At 39.7% G+C, this 19,254-nt stretch overlaps 1 pseudogene; it reads left to right on the top strand.

The window, feature by feature from the left end:
• Window positions 1–3,498: 3,498 nt before the first annotated feature.
• On the top strand, window positions 3,499–4,668 carry LOC112397424 (transmembrane protein 246-like; annotated as a pseudogene).
• The last annotated feature ends 14,586 nt before the right edge of the window (window positions 4,669–19,254 follow it).

Below are 19,254 nucleotides of genomic sequence, written 5' to 3'. Positions count from 1 at the left end.
TGAATTTCCAAAACAATGATCACACCCATATTGTCACACAGCCCTTGTTCTCCTGTCGTTTGTGCTATGGATTTATTATATATGTATTTTATTATAAGCCCAGATCAAATACTGACATGTAGCAAAGATATACATAATGATAAATGAAAAGAAGAAAAATTAGGCTTAACATAAGAAAAATTTCCCATATTTGACGAATTTTGACCTTTGAAAATATTAGTTTCATAAGGTTTAACCTAATAATGAACAAATGAAGATGTTATCTATAATTACTTCAATTCATTTTGAAAGAGGTTGTTTACCAACATCTTTAATAAAATTTGTATCTTAATGTGAAGAACATTTTCAAACTACAGATATATTCACTCCCTTAGAGTATCCCTTTTCCCACTTACTGATGGGTGATTGGAACTGGAAAAAAATCTTTGATCCCATTTCGATAGCAGCTTTTAGACTTTTATCACTTGGTAGCTCTTTGTTCCTACCACACGTGCCATATATTCTGAGTAAAATATCCTCATAAACTTCTTACAACCTGATTTTAATAATGATTTTACAAATAAAAATACATTTTTTTCTTTTCTTCTGAGTGAAAATAAAACACGCACATTTCTTTAGGTCTACAGACAATTTGCTGAAAGCTTCCCAAGCACAGTGCGAATGTACACTTAAAAATCAACTTCTTAACATGTATGGAACAGTAATGCCACATTAACTTAGACAACTTATTTAAAAAAACAACTAGTGTTTAGTTTACAATTACAGCAGCTGAAGTCAATTCCAAATGCCTGCATGAAATTCTTATTTCTGATCTTTTTCTGGCACATGTTCACTGTGGCTGCATTGGAGCAATTAAGAGATTCACTGTGCCTGCGGTGGACAGGGAATCTTATAGAAACAAAACATCTAGGCACATCATTACAGAATTAGGATAAAATTTACCTTTATTGGAGTAAACGCAGCAAAAGTGACTATGACAACCTGCAGTAACAATGACAGCATAGTTACTACTCAGTCTTACCCAATTTTTTCCTGCTGTGTTCCTCAGTGGAATCCAAGGTTTTGGATTACTTGCCAAGGAGTGGTTTAAAGTCTAAATGGCAAGCCAGGGCATTTAAAAATTGCTAATATGCAATGTACACCAGAAGCAGTTTAGGGGAAGTCTGTCTCATTACCTTGTGATGGTGCATATTATTCAGGGAAATAGTAGCTCATTACCCATTAAATATTTGTAAAAATGCTCAGTGTAGTCCAAACTTAGACAGGGTTTTTATCTTTCAGCTAAATTATCGATGCTGTTTTCTGGACAACTCATGCTGTTCAGATGTGTGGAGAAAAACTAATAAATGATTAAATAATAACAGTTATATAGGGGGAAATATCTGATGACCCATTACTGCAGTAAAATTTGTAATAAGTTTGGGTTGTCTACAGTCCAATTTCCAGAAAGAAAAAGAATGGCTCATTTCCTTTGGAAATTCTCCATGGTTTTGACTAGGTTCTCCCCTTTGAGCGTGTGCACGCACGCACACACACACACACACACACACACTCACATATGTTTTTTAAAAGTTCCCTTCACAATAGTGTTTCATATCATTTTTAGCTGGAGAAAGGTACAGGAAGGAAATGTCCAAGATTTGGTGTTTACTTGGACCATGTCATTAACATTTCCAATTTGTTGAGTGGTTTTCATGTTTTCCAGAAGTCCTCACCCTGTAAAAGCTGATAGATGGGCTGACAGAGCCTTCCAGGCTTGTGTTGGTATAGTATGAGCCAAATGCCTGGAAACAATAAAACAGCAATTTTCTGAGAGATTTACCTGCAGGAAAAGCCAGGAACATAAAGGCCATTTTCAGTTTTCTGCCTTAAGCTTCTTCTTTTCTCTCAGTCCAGGAGGGGTTTGGGAGAGCTGGATCCTGTCAGGTTAACTGAGGGTGACATTAAATGTAATCTCAGCAGCAGCCGCTGTGATGGCTCCAAGGGAAAGACCACTGGAGCAGGAATCAGAGAACTGGGCTCCGGTCTGGCCAGAGTGGAGGCTTCATGTCATGAACAACGGAAGCAAAGGCTGCAGGGGTTGGGAAATGTCAGATCTTTTCTCTTAAAAGCTGGACGGGGTCATCCAGTCATGATTTGACAACAATGGTTCTAGCTCCAATAGCAGCTACAAACCAAGGGAAGGTTCCTCCCCAGCTAAGCCCATCACAGCTGAGCCAGACTGTCTGAAATTCATGCGGGCATCGTTTACATCACTGCATTCTAGAGGGCTGAGCCTCAAAACTGTATCTCTTTATGTCACAAGACAAGAAGGAATATGCATCCTGGACTCAGAGCCCTAAAGAGGGATTAAGGTTAAGGAGGCCTGGACTAAAGTGATGTGAAGGGCTACCAGTGGGATCTTGGTTCCCCAAGTTAGTTTTGTAACAGTAATCAATTAATTGTAACCTTAACCCTGAAATGCCACATCCAAGTCCAGAACCCATTGTATACTTTCTGATTTAAAATGCATAGAACTATGTGAATTTTGCCTACCATTGCCATTTTTTCTTTGGCAAACTAAACCTTGGCATGTATTTTATATTCACGTTCACACAGTACTCCTTGCTTCTTCCGAACGTTAAATAACCATAAACTTAAAATAAGCTATCTGAGTGACTTAAGAAAATAATAATAAAATAATTTCTTTCAACATAACTTCGGTTAAACAGTGAACCAGATCTTACCCTGAAAAATCTATTTTTTTAGGGTTTAAAAATCATAAGCCTTAAGCTCAGAGTCTACATATACAGCCATGTGGCAGGATGACACAATGGAGACGTTTACTAAACAACAAGAGAGAAAGTTTTCTCTTTCCCCACTCAAGAGGGTGAGCAGGCTGTTGTTCTAGAGGAACAAAGTCCCCTTATTTGGGGGCAGGGTTAGGAGCCTTTTTAAAGCTTAGGCTCAAGAAGGTGAAGGAGAAGGGGCAAACCAGTTATTTTTCCTTTTTTTCTAATCTTAGGTTTTGACTGGTGTGGACCTATCTGGCCCATTCTCAGGAGGTGCAGGATTTGAACAGCATGGTCCGTGGATGCCTGGGGCATGAACCCACAGTCCTGCCACTTTGAAAGTCTCAGTAGGACCAATGGCCAAACTGCATGTTCACAGAATAGCAGGACCGTGAATATCAGGTGATCCTCTGGGTGGCAATCATAATGGGCTCAAGACCAGAGGCTTCGCTGCGGCCTTACTCGTAGCGTTGGCCGCTTCCTGCCGGAGGACTGCCAGAACCCCAGAAGGGTGTCCCCCACGCAGCCAGGGCCAGCATCCGTGCAGGGATGACTGAATGTCACAGTGAGGGCACTTCCCTACCCCTCGCCTGCTTCTGTGGCACCGTGAGGCCGACAGAAAGGCATGAGCTGGGCGCGTGCGAGTCCAGGTTTGACTTGCACTGATTCTGGCCTGTGGTCCAGGATGGTTTGTTCTTGGGACCAGACCTGACCAGAAGTTGACCTCATGAGTATTTCAACCTCTCCAGCTGCCATGCTCCTCCGGAGGCTGAGGAAGCTCTCCTGGGGCAGCACTGCTGTCCAGCTCTTCATCTTAACGGTGGCGACCTTTGGTCTGCTGGCCGCCCTGGCCTGTCACTGGCTTCTGAACTTTTACTTCTACCTGCACCACTGGCATCTGAACCGAATGAACCAAGAGTTCCTGCAGCAAAGCTTGAGAGAGGGTGAAGCTGCCCTCCACTGCTCTCTGTCAATGGCTCAGTGCCCATCGTCTGGCAGGCCACTCCTCGCCCCTGGCTGGTCATCACCATCATCACAGTGGACAGGCAACCTGGCTTCCACTATGTCCTGCAGGTCATGTCCCAGTTTCATCAGCTCCTTCAACAATGAGGCCCCTAGTGCGAGGGGCACCAACTTTTCCTGTGCAACGTGGAGTGGAGCGTGAGCCATTTAGATGCCAAGCTGCTGTCCAAGTACGTCTCTGTGGTCAACAGCTACGAGGGCACGGAGGATGACCAATTCGTTTGAGAAAGAGAAGCAGGACTACATCTGTTGTCTGGAATCCTCCCTGCAGACCTACAACCCAGACTACATCCTGATGGTGGAAGATGACCCCGTTTCAGAAGAGCAGATCTTCCCAGTCTTGGAGCACCTTCTTCGGCCTCTGAGCCGCACCTCAGATATGCACTTTATCTAAAGCTCTATCACCCTGCGAGGCTCCAGCACTACATCACCCGGAGCCCATGCGGATCCTGAAGTGGGTTGGTGTCGGCATGTTGCTGGGGCCCTTACTAACCTGGATATATATGCAGTTTGCCAGCCAGCTGGGGTTTAGCTAACCCGTCATGCTCTTCTTCTTCCTGTACAGCATGGGTCAGGTAGAGCTTGTGGGCCGGCACTATTCCCTGGAGCTGCGGCAGCTGCTTCCTTCCCGTACAGTGTGGTCCCTGCTTCGCAGTTTTGCACCCCGGCAATACCTTTCCCTGCCCGGGTGGCCCGCTGGACCCTCACCTACCTGTCCCAGGTGTACTGCCACAAGGGCTTCGGCAAGAACATGGCACTGTTCTCACTGTTGAGGGCCAAGGGGGAGCGGGCCTATGTGGTGGAGCCCAATCTTGTGAAACACATCAGGCTCTTCTCAAGCCTTCGGTACAACTTTCACCCCAGTCTGCTCTAGCTTGCCAAGAAATGCCTTTCTGAATTGGTCACTTCTTGGAGATGCAACTATTGAGCTCTTTCTTTGGACATGGTTGCTTGCAGATATTTCATTGCTTTAAGTTTGCTAGGGATATAGGTACTGGGATGACTGAAGAACATGCAAGTCAAGCACCTTGGCTTTGGTAACTCTCTGGCAGGAACAAGCTGTTCACCATGTGTCCAGACCTCTGGCCCTCCACACAGCCACACTGCCTCATGCAGTCTGGCCCACCCAACAAAGGGGGTATTTAAATACCACTTAAATTCTACAGTTGTTTATTGATCGGCTTCGCGATAGAGTCTGTGACTGCCAAAAATATTGTGCACAGTGATATGACTGGTTTAGGATTTTAAGGGTAGAATTTGGTGAAAGGTGAGATTCTTTTGCAATGATTTCTTTCTCATTGGGCATAAGAATGGATGTATGTTTAGAATATATGTCCCAAGAGGCAGGACCACGTTGATAGATTCTATTTGTTTCCTTGACCTGGAGTAATAAAAGTGGAAAAAAGCCACACAGTGCCCAGCATCTTGCAGGTGTTACCTGACATTTTCTTTTCCACACATTTGTAGTGCACTGATCATCAATTTTGTTCATGAGAACTTTAAGGCAGAGAAAGATCTGAAAGCACCTTCTTGATCATCAAGGACGGATTGCTTATGTTTAGTAATGATTTAATATTGAAGATTTCTATCATAATCTGATTTCTTGAAAGTTGGACATTGCAGAATAATATAAAATGGGTGAGCTCTTTACTAGTAGCATACCTTTTCCCTGACTTTGCTGGCTATTCATTCACCTTCATTTCTTTTTCTTCTATGCAGCATGATATTATAGGAGAAAAAAGCATGGACTGAAGTCAGAAGACCTGAATTTTTATTTCAGATCTCTGTCATGCCCTAGTGGTGTGAACTTGGGCAAGTCATAAGCACTCTGAGTCTCAGGCTTGTCGTCTATAAAATGGGGACAGTGATATCTACCTTTGAAATTGCCTTGAGGATTAAATGACAGAATGTATGTAAAACACTAGCAAGTGCTTATCTCATAGAGGGCACTTGGTGAATATTAGTTCTTTTCTCTCCTATAATAAGCATATACAACTCAAGTGTATTTTGGATAAAGTATTAGTGATATTATTTAAAGTATGATATGGGGCATAGGGCTGACACTTATGGAGCAGCTGTTCCAGACCAAACACTGCTAGAATAAAGGCTGGCTTTTCCTTGTGACTTCAGAAGGATATGCAGCTCAGTTTCATCTAGCCCCCCTCCTCCAGCCAAACCCAAAATAAGAATTGTTCATTCAAACTGGAAATGATCTGAGACTCCTCTTGAGCTTATTCCAAGACTAGCATCTGAAAATTACTCTTCTCAAAAGTTACAAGTAAATGTCACTTGACAATACTTACTGGCCAGTGGCCAACAAGTCTCTTTGAGGGGATGGATGATTATATTAGAGTTCAAGCAGCTGTCCATTTTGTTTCAGTGCCACATCTTACGTTTGCTTTTAAGTTTCCACAGTGAGCTACCATCTTGGGATCTGCTTGAGAATGCTGAGGGAGTAACAGGGGTTCATCATCACACTTTATAGATGAACAAACCGGCCCAGAGATGTTAGAGAATTTCCTTATTTTCACACAGCTGAGCAGCAGCAGAGAGGACTGGAATGTAGTAGCTTTTTTGACTTCCAGCCCCTGTACTTTTTTCTTAACCACATTCATTTTATAAATATCTATGTAATCAAATTCTCTTTTGTGAAATCCATTTGTAACCTGGGCTAAATAATATCTCTGTAACCTAAGATGGTAAAAACTCACTGTGGTGTTCGTCTTGGGGAACAAACAGGTTTCAGTATGTGTTGTGTTGTTATAGTGAGCTGTTATATATCCCCCAGGAATGTCCAAAGTGTCCAGAGCTACTAGATGACTTATTGAGATGCTCAGATTCCACCCCTCCATCCCTCCTCTCCCAGTAACTGGTTCAGCCCCATGTTTGAGAAGAGAACCACTCTCAACCTAGAATTCATTTGAGTTTGTTGCATTAATGATTGGATCTCTTCATGAAAAGTTTGTGTCCAATGACAGAACATTTAAGCTAGCCAAGCCCTAGCTTAACCAGAATCATTGCTGGTTTCCATTTCTGCTCTTTCTAATTCAGTTGTCTACTGCACACAGACATCCCTTCCCTTGAGTCCTTCATTCATGATGGCTAAGGTCATCTTTGCCTTGTCATATTTCTCTACTTACACACTAAGACATCTTACCCCATTGATCTTAACTAGAGTCTGCCATCCTTGGACATTTTCTGCAGAAGCGGAAATCCTACCCACTTTTGTCCCTACCCACTTTCTAGATCACCCTCTCTTGTGTCCCTCATTCCTAGAGTCCAAATTGTGTATGTTATTCTGGATTAGGACAGCTGACAGCTTTACACCAAAGCTGAAGTCTCTCATTTAATCCTGAGCAGGGAGCTAGGGGAGAACTAAAGTCCCCTTCCAATATCAAGGGACATAGTTTACCATGAGGGTGAAGGTCTCTAATGGTCCTGCATACTTTTCAGAATTTAAGTCATTGTCAGGCCTAAGAAGCTCCCTATTGTGACTGAGTGTATTTGCATAGACTTATCAGTTCAAATAAATGTACCTCTTTCACAGAGAAAAAAAAAAAAAAAAAGACCAGAGGCCCTCCTTCATTTCTCTGGATTGAATATATCCCTCAACCTTCTTGTAAATTAAGATATTAAATATCTTTGATAAAAATGCATGCAAATTTAACTTGATTTGGAAAAATTTAGGAATGCAATGATTCTTACTCCATGTATTGAGGAGAGAATTTATACACACTAATGAGGTTAACATAGTGGGTTTTTTTCCACTTTTGCACCTCACAGCAAACATTGCTGTTCTCAACTAACAAGCAGTGGTCTCTGCAGGAGCTCAGCAGAGTGACCACTAATAAGGGAACCAACGGAAGCAAGGTCAGCACAAAGCTACGAGTGCGAGTCCAGATGCAAATGTATTCAGAATAATTAGGGTTTGCCCACCAGCTGATGGATGTAATGCACAGTAGCAAACAGCAGAGACTTCGTGATCTACTTCCTACAAATGCTGGAATGAAAAGTAGTTTGAGTTTTGGTTGGTTCCAACTTTATCTCAGAAAACTCATAATCAGCTATAGGCCAGAGATCAGGATGCAATTCCCAGGTCTACCCAGCAATACTCCTAACCTTCAGTCCTGGGTCTGAGTCACACCTCTGTCCTTGGCCTGGATTCTGGCCCCAAAGCACCAAAATGTTGAATATTGTCAACTTCTCATTGTGCAGAGCAGTAAGTGGAAGCCTTCATGGAGCCATCTTCTCAGCCAGAACCAGAAGGCAGAGGACAGGCTGGCCACCAGGCAGCAGCAGAGTGGATTTCAGAGGCTGTGTCTTGGTGTCAGGACCTGTGGGAAGCACATGGACACAGGCCGGCTGTCGTGAGGTCTTTCCAGAGAGACACTGTAATCATGCCTGCTCAGCCTCTCATCTCCTGTCTAATTTTCTTCCCAGCATCACCTCCAGGTCTCTGCTGGCACTGATGCTTTCCCAACTGATAGTTCCCATTAAATGAGTTTCAGATGCTGATTTTCTGTCTAACGGATGGGCAAGCATTTCCGTAAGTTGCATCTCATTTTATCAACATCACTGATTTCTCTACTTTCTTGCATCCGATCAATCATTTCACTTCAACTGTGCATTTTATTAATGAGCCATTCACTCCCTTTTCCAGATCATTAGTGAAGACATCAGATTCTGACTTGACCTAACACCAGTTCCCAGGGGTCAATGCTGGCTTCCCTGAGAGCTCCCCAGGGAGACATTTTTCACTCTCCTTCTAGCTCCTTCATTGTCCCAAGCTACTTTAACATAGTTCTTAGCTCACTTTCGAACACTTTTTGGGATATTGACATTAATGTTTACCCAAGAAGCTCCTGTTTGTGGGATGAATGGACAAATGGTCAAATGATACACAGCACAATACGCATAACCATGAAATTCCAGCTCCACTAAGTATACAGTGCAGGCTCATTTATTCACTCAATTTTGTCTAAAGAGCAGAAGGATTTGACTACAATCCTTTGACTATAATCCTCTAGGCTGTTTCTGTCCTTCCAGCACTCACACTTGTACACTGATGCACCTGTTACACTTGACAGAAGCTTCTGATTTCAGTACACCTTCCTGGCTGGCTTCAGGATATTTCCTGAATATTCGCAGGTTATTGGCTGGCAGTGGATCTTACACAGGTAGCTAATGGGTAACTTTGGACAAGCCAAAAGTTTCATGGCTAGAAGAGCAGGAATTATTTGCTGGGCTTTATTTGCCTGTTTTCATCCACTCTCAGAATAAATATGGTTTTAAATCTCTGGCTTAAATCAAAGGAAATAATTTATTAGATGAAATTGATTTTCTTTTCTTTTTATTTATAGGTTGCTAGGTACAGAAGATATTCAAGTCCCAGGCAAGCCTCATTACCAGCTCTTTCATGTTTGATTGACCACTGGAAGCACTTTTCTTCCTTTTATTAAAATACTTTGAAAAACTTCATAAAATGAAAGCTAAATATAAAATTGTATCTGTCCTATCATTTTAACACCTAAAAATATTCATTTGGACCTCAATGTCCAAGGAGATGGGAGGAACCCCCTAGCGACCAGGTAGGATGTTGGGGGAGTGTGGAGGGAGGAGAAGTGGAGGCTGGATGTGACTGATGCCCTGAAGGGTGGCTGGGAGAGGGAGGAGTTCCCACGCCTAGGGGGACCCTTGGAGGCTTGGAGGATAAGGAGGGAGCACAGTGGGTGTTTCTCCCACCCACTTGGGCCTCAGGAAGACTGCTGGGCTCCGGGGCCAGTCCTCCACACTCCAAGGCCGGAGGCACTTCTGGGCCCCTCTGGTGCACTGAGCCTAAGTCCCCATCCCGTCTCCACAGTGCGTTTTCCAACCCTGTGGGTCCTAAGCATATGCCCCACCCCCATAAACCCTGCCCCTTCTTAAGCCACGACCCCACAGCCAGGGCCTTTTCCAGCTTTTTCTTTTTCCCTCTTCTTTGATATTGTCATTCTGTTTTACCTTCCAGCTGTAGTTTCATCTATATCTTAATTTTTTTAACATATCTGTTAGTTTTCTCATCTTATTTTATTTTTTACTCTTTGTTATTGTTCTGCTCCTTTTTTTCTTTTTTTTATTTACTTATTTTTTTTTTTACATCTTTATTGGAGTATAATTGCTTTACAATGGTGTGGTACTTTCTGCTTTATAACAAAGTGAATCAGTTATACATATACATATGTTCCCATATCTCTTCTCTCTTGCATCTCCCTCCCTCCCACCCTCCCTATCCCACCCCTCCAGGTGGTCACAAAGCACCGAGCTGATCTCCCTGTGCTATGCGGCTGCTTCCCACTAGCTATCTACCTTACGTTTGGTAGTGTATATATGTCCATGCTTCTCTCTCACTTTGTCACAGCTTACCCTTCCCCCTCCCTTCTTTTTTCTTTTTCTTCCCCATGTGCCTTGCATAATCTTGGTTCACAAGCTGGAGGTAGGGCCTGGCTCCTGTGGTGGGAGCTCCAAGTCCAAAGCACTGGACTAACAGAGAACCTCAGACCCCAGGGAATATTCATCAGAGTGAGGTCCCCCAGAGGTCCTCATCTCGACACCAAGACCTGGCTCTACCCAACAGCCTACAAACTCCAGTTCTGGAAGACTCAGGCCAAATTACCAGTAAGACAGGAACACAATCCCACCTATCAAAAAAAAAAAAAAATGAGATGACAAAAAAATATGTCACAGATGAAGGAGCAAGGGAAAAACCTACAAGACTAAATAAATGAAGAGGAAATAGGCAACCTACTTGAAAAAGAATTCAGAGTAATGATAGTAAAGATGATCCAGAAACTCAGAAATAGAATGGAGGCACAAATTGAGAAAATACAAGAAATGTTTAACAAAAGATCTAGAAGAACTAAAGAAAAAACAGAGATGAACTACACAATAACTGAAATGAAAAATACACTAGAAAGAATCAAAAACAGAATAACTGAAGCAGAGGAATGAATAAGTGAGCTGGAAGACAGATGGTGGAAATAACTGCCAAGGAGCAGAATAAAGATAAAAGAATGAAAAGAATTGAAGACAAACTCAGAGACCTCTGGGAAAATACTACATGCACCAACATTCATATTATAGGGGTTCCAGAAGAAGAAGAGAAAAAGAAAGGGTCTGAGAAAATATTTGGAGAGATTATAGCCAAAAACTTCCCTAACATGGGAAAGGCAATAGCCACCCAAGTCCAGGAAGCACAGAGAGTCCTGTACAGGACAAAGCCAAAGAGAAACATACTAAGACACATATTAGTCAAACTAACAATTAAATTCAAAGAAAAAATATGAAAAACAGCAAGGGAAAAGCAAAAAATAACTTACAAGGGAATCCCTATAAGATTATCAGCTGATTTTTCAGCAGAAACTCTGCATGCCAGGAGGGAGTGGCAGAATATACTTCAAGTGATGAAAGAGAAAAATCTACAACCAAGATTACTCCACCCAGCAAGGATCTCATTCAGATTCAACAGAGAAATCAAAAGCTTTATAGAGAAGCAAAAACTAAGAGAATTCAGCACCACCAAACAAGCTTTACAACAAAGGCTAAAGGAACTTCTCTAAGTGGGAAACACAAGAGAAGAAAAAACACTTAAGAACACAAAACAATTAAGAAAATGGTAGTAGGAACATACATGTTGACAACATCCTTGAATGTAAATGGATTAAATGCCCCAACCAAAAGACACAGACTGGCTGAATGGATACAAAAACAAGACCCATATATATCCTGTCTACAAGAGACCCACTTCAGACCTAGAGACACATACAGACTGAAAGTGAGGGGATGGAAAATGATATTCCATGCAAATGGAAATCAAAAGAAAGCTAGAGCAGCAATACTCATATCAGATAAAGTAGACTTTAAAATAAAGACCGTTATAAGAGATAAGGAAGGACACTACATAATAATCAAGGGATCAATCCAAGAAGAAGATATAACAATTATAAATATTTATACACCCAACATAGGAGCACTTCAATACATAAGGCAAATGCTAACAACCATAAAAGGGGAAATTGACATAAAAACAATAATAGTGGGGAACTTTAACACCCCACTACACCAATGGACAGTTCATTCAAACAGAAAATAAATAAGGAAACACAAGCTTTAAATGACACAATAGACCAGACAGATTTAATTGATATTTATAGGACATTCCATATGAAAGTGACAAAAATACACTTTCTTCTCAAGTGCACATGGAACATTCTCCAGGATAGATCACATCTTGGGTCACAAATTAAGCCATGGTAAATTTAACAAAATGGAAAGCATATCAAGCAACTTTTCTGACCACAACACTATGATATTAGAAATCAATTACAGGAACAAAACTGTAAAAAACACAAACACATGGAGGCTAAACAGTGTGCTACTAAATAACCAAGAGATCACTGAAGAAATCAAAGAGGGAATAAAAAAATACTTAGAAACAAATGACAATGAAAACACGATGACCCAAAACCTATGGAATGCAGCAAAAACAGTTCTAAGAGGAAAGTTCATAGCAATTCAAGCTCACTTCAAGAAACAAGAAAAATCTCAAATAAACCATCTAAGCTTACACTTAAAGCAACAAGAGAAATAAGAACAAAGAAAACCTAAAGTCAGTAGAAGGAAAGAAAACATAAATATCAGAGCAGAAAGAAATGAAATAGAAACAATGAAAACAATAGCAAAGATCAATAAAAATAAAAGTTGGTTCTTTGAGAAGATAGACAAAATTGATAAACGTTTAGCCAGACTCATCAAGAAAAAAAGGGAGAGGATGTAAATCAATAAAATTAGAAATGAAAATAGAGAAATCACAACTGACACTGCAGAAATACAAAGGATTATAAAACACTACTACAAACAAGCATATACCAATAAAATGGACAACCGAAGAAATGGACAAATTCTTGGAAATGTGCCATTTCCCAAGACTGAACCAGGAAGAATTAGAAAATATAAACAGACCTATCACAAGTAATGAAATTGAAACTGTAATTAAAAATCTTCCAACAAACAAAAATCTAGGACCACATGCCTTCAGAGGCGAATTTTATCAAACATTTAGAGAAGAACCAACACCTATACTTCTCAAACTCTTCCAAAAACCTTCAGAATGTGGAACACCCCCAAATTTGTTCTATGAGGCCACCAGCACCCTGATACCAAAACCAGACAAAGATATCACAAAAAAAGAAAATTACAGACCAATATCACTGATGAACATAGACACACAAATCCTCAACAAAATGCTAGTAAAAACTCCAGCAACACATTAAAAGTATCATACACCATGATCAATTGGGATTTATCCCAGGAATGCAAGGATTCTTCAATATATGCAAATTAATCAGTGTGATACACCATATTAACAAACTGAGGAATAAAACTATATGATCATCTTAATAGATGCAGAAAAAAGCTTTTGACAAAATTAAACACAAATTTATGATAAAAACTCTCCAGAAAATGGGCATAGAGGAAACCTACCTCAACATAATAAAGCCCATATATGACAAACCCAGAGCAAACATCATTCTCAATGGTGAAAAACTGAAAGCATTTCCACTAAGATTAGTAACAAGACAAGGATGTCTACTCTCACCACTCTTATTCAACATAGTTTTGGAAATCCTAGCCATGGCAATCAGAGAAGAAAAAGAAATAAGAGGAATCCAAATTGGAAAAGAAGAAGTAAAACTGTCACTGTTTGTGGATGACATGATACTATACATAGAAAATTCTAAAGATGCCAGCAGAAAACTACTAGAACTAACCAATGAATCTGGCAAGGTTGCAGGATACAGGATTAATGCACAGAAATCTCTTGCATTCCTATACACTAACAATGAATAATCAGAAAGAGAAATTAAGGAAACAATCCCATTTACCAGTGCAACAAAAAGAACAAAATACCTAGGAATAAACCTACTTAAGGACGCAAAAACCTGTACTCAGAAAATTATACAATACTGATGAAAGAAATCAAAGATGACATAAACAGATGGAGAAATATACCATGCTGTTGGATTTGGAAGGATCAATATTGGAAAATAACTATACTACCCAAAGCAATCTACAGATTCAATGCAATCCCTATCAAATTATCAATGACATTCTTCAGAGAATTAGAACCAAAAATTTCCAAATTTTACAATGGAAACACAAAAGACCCCAAATAGCCAAAGCAATCTTGAGAAAGAAAAACAGACCTGGAAGAATCAGACTCTCCAACTTCAAAGTGTACTACAAAGCTACAGTAATCAAGACAGTATGGTTCTGGCACAAAAACAGAAATATTGATCGATGGAACAGGATAGAAAGCCCAGAGCAAAACCCACACACATATGGTCACCTAATTGATGACAAAGAAAGCAAGAACATACAATAGAGAAAAGACAGCCTCTTCAATAAGTAGTGCTGGGAAAACTGGACAGATACATGTAAAAAGTGAAATTAGAACACTACCTAAATCATACACAAAAATAAACTCAAAATAGATTAAAGACCTAGATGTAAGACTGGACACTATAAAACTCTTTGAGGAAAACATAGGAAAAACACTCTTTGACATAAACCACAGCAAGATCTTTTTTGACCCACCTCCTAGAGTAATGAAAATAAAAACAAAAATAAACTAATGGGACATAATTAAACTTAAAGTTTTTTGCACAGCAAAGGAAACCATAAACAAAATGAAAAGACAACCCTTAGAATGGGAGAAAATATTTTCAAATGAAGCAAAGGACAAAGGATTATTCTTCAAAATATATAAACAGCTCATGAAGCTCAGTATCAAAAAAACAAACAACCCAATTAAAAAATGAATGGAAGACCTAAATAGACATTTCACCAAAGAAGACATACAGAAGGCCAAGAGACATATGAAAAGATGCTCAGCATCACTAATTATTAGAGAAAAACAAATCAAAACTACAATGAGGTATCACCTCACACCAGTCAGAATGGCCATCATCAACAAATCTGCAAACAATAAATGTTGGAGAGGGTGTAAAGAAAAGGGAACCCTTTTGCACTGTTGGTGGGAATGTAAATTGATACAGCCACTGTGGAGAACAGTTGGAGGTTCCTTAAAAAACTAAAAATAGAACTACCATATGACACAGCAATCCCACTACTGGGCACATACCCTGAGGAAACTGTAATTCAAAAGGACACATGTACCCCAGTGTTCATTGCACCACTATTTACAATAGCCAGGACATGGAAACAACTTAAATGTCCAATCACAGATGAATGGATCAAGAAAATGTGGTATATATATACAATGGAATATTACTCAGCCATTAAAAGGAATGAAATTGGGTCATTTGTAGGGTTGTGGATGGACCTAGAGTCTGTCACACAGAGTGAAGTAAGCCAGAAAGAGAAAAACAAATATTGTATATTAACACATATATGTGGAATCTAGAAAAATGGTACAGATCCACCTATTTGCAGGGCAGGATGTAGAGAATGGATATGTGGACACAGGGGGCAAACAGGATGGTGGGATGAATTGGGATATTAGGACTGACATATATACACTACCATGCGTAAAATAGATAGCTAGCAGGAACATGCTATAAAGCAAAGGAAGCTCAGCTCAGTGCTCTGTGATGACCTAGATGGGTGGGATGGTGGGGTTGGTGGGAGGGAGGTCCAAGAAGGAGGGGATATAGGTATACATATAGTTGATTCATTTCATTATACAGCAGAAACTAACACAACACTGTAAAGCAATTATACTCCAATAAAAAAAAAATTTATTTGAACATAAGTTGAAAGAAAAAACAAAGGAAAAAGCTTGATTTTCAGAAGTTGCATAACTCTGGGTAAATTATTTTTTATTTTAGAATAATTTCCTTATTATATAAAGAGTTATTTACGCAGTATACTTTTACATATTCCATATGTTCTTCCAAACCTATGAAAATTATGGGTGTTTAAAAATCTCTTTTTGGGGGCTTCCCTGATGGCACAGTGGTTGAGAGTCCGCCTGTTCGTGCCCTGGTCTGGGAAGATCCCACATGCCATGGAGCGGCTGGGCCCGTGAGCCATGGTCGCTGGACCTGCGCGTCTGGAGCCTGTGCTCTGCAACGGGAGAGGCCACAGCAGTGAGAGGCCAGCGTACCGCAAAAAAAAAAAAAAAAAAAAATTAAAATAAAAAATCTCTTTTTGGGGAAAGAATTTCCCCTCAAATCTTTCAGTTTGTAGCCCAAAGTGAAAGTGGACCTCCCATTAGTCAAGAGCTGTGGTGTTTCCTGAAGGGAAGCATTAAACATCTCCTAGGCAATAGATTCTCCAATGCCCCAGCTTTGCCGCTTCACTGTAAGCATCATGTGATCAGTAAACCATTCCAGAATGTTAAGCATCTCTTCCATGATGACCTTGTGTGCATGTTCCAGTTATAAAGATGCTGATTTAAAGTTAATTATTAAATTATACTAAATAACATAGCATAGAATAATGAAGTGTAGTATCCATATTGTTATTATGGTTAATATATTTTGGTATAGTATATTATTGTATATTATCTTAGTGTGGTATATTACACCACAGTATAACATAGTGTGATATACTATAGCACAGGGTAATATAGTACAGTATACAGTGGTCTGGTATAGTATGGAACAGTGTAGAGAGGAATAGTCTAAAATAGTATGGTAGAGTACAGTACAGTACAGAGCTGCACAGTATCTATATAGCAGAGTAGTTAGAACAATGCCTTTAGAATCACAGACCTAGTTTCAAATTGTGGTCCTACCACATACTAAATGTACAGCCTTGAGCATATTACTTAGTGCCTCTGAGCCTCAGTTTCCACATCTGAAAAATGAAGATTAAAAATACTTACCATGATGAATTGGGAGATTGGGATTGACATATATACACTAATATGTATAAAATAGATAACTAATAAGAACCTGCTGTATAATAAAATTTAAAAATTCAAAAAAAGAAAAAAGTAAAAAAGTAGAAATACTTACCATGCCATCTGAGGATGAAGTTTTTATGAGGACTGTGAAGGTAATATATGTAAAGAGGAAGCACTGACAGTTCACAAGCCCTCAATCAAAACTCATATTTCATGTATCTCACTGACAGTGGGGATGAGTAATGAAAGTGCTTGCTTTAAGGAAAGTGTCTCCCTAAAAGCATCTAAAAAGAACTGGCTAGGACATGACTCAGGAGTGGTTGGGTGGTTGTATATTTACTTCTTAAGACAAGCATCCTAAGTGAACCTCCCAATCATTTACTATATTTTGCAAAGATAGGCGATGACCCTGGGATAGTATGGAGCTACTGAATCTTTGCACTGGTGATGACAACAAGGGAGAAGAGTTTTTAGAAATAGATGACAAACAGCTGCAGCCCTCTCTATCTTGGGAAAAGCAGTGCCAACTGCATAAACAAGTGTATACATTTTATTTTGTGGTTGCCTCTTCCAAAACATCCAGAAGGAAAAGATCCAGATGTGCTCAAAGATTTGCTCCCAGGAATAGTGAATGTAGAGAATGTGGAGAACCAGAATCAAAGTGAAAGCCCTGTGGAAAACACTAGGAATCAATCAAATGTTTAAGATATTAAAGTGCATAAAAATAAATTTGACCCAAATTTCTTTCTGACTTGACTACTAGTAACGACTTTGCCTCTGGCTGGCTTTGATATGTTTCATATTTAGACGTCCTTGGCGAAGACATTTGTACCCTTATACACAAGAATGTCTGTGCCCTCACTGGAAAGGAAAACACCCCCAGAGGAACACTTGGGGTTCAAGAACACGCAGACGACGAGAGTAAAAGAAACACGTAGGTGTTATAAATTTAGGGTCAATTTAATGTTTGAAAATGAGATGTAATGAAAAGCACATTGAAGTGGAGATTGGAAAACTGAACTCAACACCTAATTTGACATTTCAAATGGTTGTGACCTTGGGAATGTTTCTGAGGTGCTGTTTCCACACCTGTGTTACAGAGAAACTATCACTGCCCTTTCCTATCATCCAGAGACACTGTGATTATCAAATGAAACCATGTATGTGAGACTCCTTTGAAAAATGAAAATGCTGTATGTTGGTCTGATTGTTCTTATTAGAAAGAAGAGGAGAGAGGCAGGGGGAGAAAATGGGAAGAGTAAGGAAGGGCTTTGGAATTGAACCGGCCTGTGTTTCATAGTGACTTTGCCCCTCCTCTTAGTAAATTTGTGGCTACAGGAAAGTCATTTAGCCTTTCTTGGCCTCAGTTTCCTCATATGTAAAAATGGATATAATAAGTATTATATCTCAGAGCTGTTTGAAGGATTAAGAGGAAAAAAATGTATGTAAGCTCAAAGATTTTTTGATTTGCAGTTTTAAAGCCATGTCTCATGCCCCTGAAGGTGTCAGGCCTATTTTTTAACCATCAAAGTGCTTTAATTCAGAGAGGCTGAGTGACCGGCTCAAGTATATGCCAGCAGATGTAGAATTCCTGATGGAATTATCTTTTTTTTATTTCAGTGTTTGTCTTGGCACCAGTTTAATAATTTTTCTTCTTTAAAATTTTCTTTTTTCTTTCTAATTGTTATACTTTTTTAAACATCTTTATTGGAGTATAATTGCTTTCTGATGGAATTACCTTGATCAGATTATTTAACAATAAAAAAATTTTAAGAACTCAAGACCTTGAAAAAATACCTGTTTTGATTCAAATTATGGCGACTATAGATCCCATGAAAACAATGAAATACATCTTACAATTTGAGAAAACTTAGAATTTTTTAGAGGCTTTTTCTGTTATGTTGAATGCTTTTCCTGTCACTGCATTTCAACTAAGCTTCAAATGCACTCCTCTTTCTCTGCAGATCAAGTTTCCTAGTGTTAGGGAAAAACGGGAAGAGGTTAGTGAGATTCAAATAGCTCTAGATTTCCTAAGCAAACCAGATACAGTTAAGAGCAGTCTGAAGGGTTTATGCCTCATCTGGTGACCAGAATCAAGACCTCTTGGGTGTCAAATTAGAACATTTTCCTCCATATCCCACTGACAACTTGGCATTCTGGATCACTGTCACCAGTGGGGAGGAGAAGGGTGGAGGAAGGGATGCAGCACATCAAGTCGAGGTGTCCACTCCCACAGTTTGAATTGTAATATGAATACCAAGTTCCCCCAAAATATGGCCTTGTTCCTCTAGATGAAAAGTTGAAAAATAAGGCTTCTCCTTAGTCACTTCTATTTCAATTTAATTCTCATTTATTAAAGGCCTAATGAAACAAAAGCCAAAATTTCTTCATTTTACACTCTAAATTTAGAAATTATTCTACTTTGTCGTTATAATCAATTGACTGTTACATGAAGACTGTGCATAGGTTGAGGACTTGAATCTTGTCTTCCTTAACTTTTGTGTCTCCAGAACCTGCCATTCAGCCTGTGCTTAATAAATATTTGCTGGATAC

Source organism: Neophocaena asiaeorientalis, unplaced genomic scaffold, assembly GCF_003031525.2.
Source record: "Neophocaena asiaeorientalis asiaeorientalis breed wild unplaced genomic scaffold, Neophocaena_asiaeorientalis_V1.1 scaffold741, whole genome shotgun sequence".
Lineage (NCBI taxonomy): Eukaryota > Metazoa > Chordata > Mammalia > Artiodactyla > Phocoenidae > Neophocaena > Neophocaena asiaeorientalis.
The sequence above is the reverse complement of the archived record's forward strand: the minus strand, read 5'-3'. Positions and strand labels throughout refer to the sequence as shown.